Raw genomic sequence first — 4,774 nt, forward strand, 5'->3', positions numbered from 1 at the left:
TTTTTTCTATTTTCACGATGAAGGCAAAGATATGCTTGGCCTGGCTCCATTTGTTGGATTATTATCATCATTTCAAACATCCTTCAAATAATAACAATTTAAAGCGAACTGCACAGGGGCAGTGATGGATAGGACGCATTCTTTAATTTCGTTAAATTATTTGTTTTTAATAGACCATTTATTTAAGAATGTTTTGACTGATCCGGCTATTCATCGTGAGTATTATTTAATTTATCCTAATAATGGATCAACCTACATGAACTAGGAAAGTAGATGGACTAATGCCACAGAAATCGCCCTTCAGGATATATGGTGTAACGATATGGCACTTGGTGGATACTTAGAGTACCACAATTTGATTCTCGGCTAAAGCACACATATACTCTATTTGAATGAAAAATGGTGGGAAATAGCAAAATTCGATTACCTAAATGGAACGAGGTGACTCGGAGTAACCGTATTTGCGGCCCACGATTCTAGTACCTAGGTGGAGTATTACGGCCTACGATGATGGATTGATTGTGGAGATCGGTTATCGGTCGTCTTTAACTCAAGTATTTTCTAGATTTATTTTGATGGTCGATAGTAAATTTTCATGGAACTAGATCTGTCATCTTCAAAATTAACCGATTCAAAGAATAAAAAATGAAAAAGATTAAAGAAAAAATTGAAAGGAAGTGACTCAAGAGGAGAGGAGAGGAGAGGGAAAGAAATTCCCATGGCCACAATAAAAAATCTAGCTAATAACGAATTATTCGGCAATAATTGAACTATAGCTTTGCGACTGTCACACCATCCTTTTGGCTATTGTAGCCTTGTGGTCATGAGCGAAGCTTACCTAAGCCTAGTGTGGGCAGCTGCCCACACCGGCCCAGACAAAATTTCAAGTTCAAATCTTAACTGGTTGTTAAGGAATTCTAACTCCTTATGAAACTTGGCCAAGCTGTTAGTTAGAGTCCTAGAGCCAATCATATGATAATTGTTGTATGGACTCATTGTATCATATTCCTATGTATATAAAGGTATTTGTTTTGGTTATTATACTTACTTGTATTGGTGTCAAATAACTAAGTATAATAGCGTCCTTGAGTAGAAGGTTCTTACCTATATCAATCGATTGGTTGAATCGATAGTGGGATGATATAGGGAACGCTACTCTTAATCATTCCTAGTCAAGTATTAACATTCAGGGACAATGTTAATGCAATGAGACTAGCATGTAGGTCAACTCGATGACTTGATCTCACAAGTCATGGATATAGAGATATCAAGTTGACACATGGGTATGCATCGGAGAATGTCTACTGAATGACCCGCCATGAAAAAGTATCATAGATCGTTATATGAGTGTCATATACTTTCTCATGTGGCTATTAGTATGACTATTAGTCCTTGGACCTGAAGTCACCATGGTTCCCTACATAAGGAGTTACATACTTTGGCTTTGTCAAACGTCACCCGTAACTCGGTGGACTATAAAGGCAATTACTATGTAACAAATTATGCGGAGGGATGTGAGTGATGTAGATGAGATCTATCCCTCTTATATAACGGGAGTGACATCATTATTCTTGATAGAGTGAGACCACTAAGTGCATGGTCATGCCCAAATGAGTCAATATGAGATATGAAGCTCATTTGATTATAGTGAGTCTACTTGGAGTTCAAGATTTAGATTGATCAAAGGATGACACCGTCTATGCCTCAAATTGATCAACCTAGATGTCAAGGATAGAAGGACACTTGTCATATATTGTGAAGAGTCACAATTAGTAGTCACAAGGTGATGTTGAATCTCAACATTCTTGTAACTTGGGTAGTAATAATGTGTTGCTAGATACCGCTCATTACTTATGCTTCTAAATGGGTTTAGGAGCATTACCAATGTTACAAGAACTTATAGGGTCACACACAAAGGGCAATTAGATGGAGATTAGGTTCATTTGATGAACCAAGGATTAGGTTCATGTGATCCAAATTAGATTAAGAGTAATCCAAATTAAACTAATTGAGTTGGACTCGATTTGATTCATGTGTTCAATGGATCTAATTTAGATTATGTTTCATTGAATCAATTTAATCAATGAATAGAGATTCATTATATTAAATTGATTTAAATCAAATGGTTAGATTTGATCAACCATGGGAGAGAAGTGGTCAAGTTTGACTTGACTTGAGAGGGAAGATGAAAGGTCAAGTTTGACTTGACCATTGCCACCTCATTTGTGAGTTGACATTAGGTGGGCCAATGATGATGTTCCACATCATCAAGTTTGGCTTATGCGTGTGCCACATCATGAGGGAGATCAAGAGTTGTGACTCTTGATATCCCATGGAGGTTTAAAACCTCTCCTTGAAGTGGCTGGCCACTTAACTCATGGCGAGAGTTTCAAATTTTTTTTGTAACTCCATCTTCTTCCTCCTTGCTTTCTTCTTCTCTCCCTCTCCTCCACCTTAGCCGAAACCTTCAAGGGTGCTAGCACACTCTAAGGTTTTTTCTCCACCTAATCGTTCGTGTGGATACACATAGAGGGGTGTTCACTTGACACCCTTGAGATCCAGCGAACCTTGGACGAGCGGGATAAGCGAAGGGCTTCGCTACAAAGGTATATCTTTCTTCCATGTAGATCTAGGATTAGAGAAACTTGTACACGAAATTACGAAATTTTTATCTCCGCACGGATCCAGTGGCATGGGATTTCGGGGTTTCCGCAACGCAAAAGCAGATTTTGCGGCTCGAAAATCCCAACACAAGCTTCTGTGATTTCTTGATAACTATCTATTCCTAGTATAAAGGCTAGTTAAGTTTTATCATTTGAGAGGAAAGCTATGTTTCAATGTCATTGATTCTCTTCTATATTGTGTTTTATGGAGCAAATGTGCCCAGTGGCTAGCATCAAGTTATCACTTAGGTATCTACGATTTGATCATAACTATGATGCATGTGTAAAGATTTTTCTTCCAAATAAGATGCATAACCACGAGATGTTGGACTATTGGGTCATCTACCATGCACACTTCCTAATTTATCCTAACATCCGTGGGGACAGGTCAGTCGCCCTAAGTTCTGTGTTATTCAATTCAATATTTTTTTTCTATGGAATAAATGTGCAGATGTTGTCCTCCCAAAGCGGTTGACTGTCGAGGAGTCCACTATCCTATTTCAATTTTCCTATCGTAATCTTTTTCTTTTGTTTCTTTTTAGATTCTTTGTTTGAATTTGTTTTCTAGTTCAGAGGACACAAACAGAGCCAAGTGACGACATTCAGCATAAAAAAATAAAAATCCTTTCTCTGTGTAGACTAAAACTTGAACTAAGGTTATTTTTTTCCCTTCTTTTGGTAGTGTTGTTATTAAGATTTTGAACCAATAATATGTGATGCTTTAGATTTTTTTTTTTTCATTACTACTTACTTGAGGAATGAAAAGATGATTTATTTCGTGTCATTGATTCGTGGTTTTAGAATTTGGAGTGTTTAAGTTTGGATTGTTAATTCATTTTTTTATTTATTTTTATTAGGAAATGACTATATCCAGGGGCGGATCCAAGGGAGGGCGGCATCGGCGGTCGCCCCCCCCCACGGTGCAATCCATAGTATTATGGTGAAAATGGAGGATATCTCCCCTTGTTCCGTGTAAAAGTTGGTTGCGCTCAGCTCAAATCATGATCGCCCCTCCATGCTTAAATTCCTGGATCAGCCACTGACTATATCTATAATGCATAGATTTTTTAAAAGAAAAGATGCAGAACCAAAAGAACAAAATATTGGATATGTTAGAGTTGAAGAATTTAATTTTTCACAATTATCGATAGATTCTGGACTAATGACTCCAATTTATGTTTATAATACAAACATTAGGGAAAATTTAGAGTAAGACAATTTAGACGATTTATTCCTCCATGGTTTAAGGAATTCAGTGATTGATTGAAATATACTATTAAAAAAGATATCACGTATTATTGGTATTACTATCTGTTCAAGACAACTAAGGGAAGATAAATAGGAGAGTTTTTGTTAGCGAAGGATTCACAGGATTCACAAATTGAAAAGATAGGTTAAATATTCATGTTGGCTAGCATGACAGTAAATATCAAAAAACTCGAATGAATTGTGAAGTTTTGATGAATTAAGATGAGCACATTCAATCAATTTTGTACAAATAGTCTAAACAAATGCAGAATGATTATCGTATCTGTCTCAATGCTTTGATTGATTTTATTAAATTTTTGTTGCAACAATATTGGAATTCATTTCGAGGTCAATGATAATCTTATTGTCTATAAGAGAAAAATATATCTTTAATAGTTGATAAACAAGTACAAAAGTTTCAAAATATGAAAACTAAAAAAGATATTTGTAAGATAATTATTTTAGGATGTTTTATGATTATAAAATTTTATATTTGTTTGCCTAGACTAAATCAAAATCTTAGCTCTGCCCCTGCTTATGGTGATGGTACAACTTTGTGACGAGGTCTTGACCTCGCGACAAGTCCACGATTTCAAATTTGTAGTTGACTGTCGTGATCGCAAATTCACATCCTCACAACAATGCTACGTGCGAGTTCATCATTTTCATAGTCAAAAGGGTGAACAATTTATTGACTATTATACAATCCATCTCTTTGTTTCTTCCCCACCTTGAAGTAAATAAGGTATAAGAGATGTTTATTATAGAGTGAAAAGGCTTCTAGATATATGAATAGAGAAAACTATACTAGCCCTTTTTCATTAACAATAATTTTCTATTGCATCAAATGCTAAAATATCTAG

The sequence above is a fragment of the Zingiber officinale genome, chromosome 4B (genome assembly GCF_018446385.1).
Source record: "Zingiber officinale cultivar Zhangliang chromosome 4B, Zo_v1.1, whole genome shotgun sequence".
NCBI lineage: Eukaryota > Viridiplantae > Streptophyta > Magnoliopsida > Zingiberales > Zingiberaceae > Zingiber > Zingiber officinale.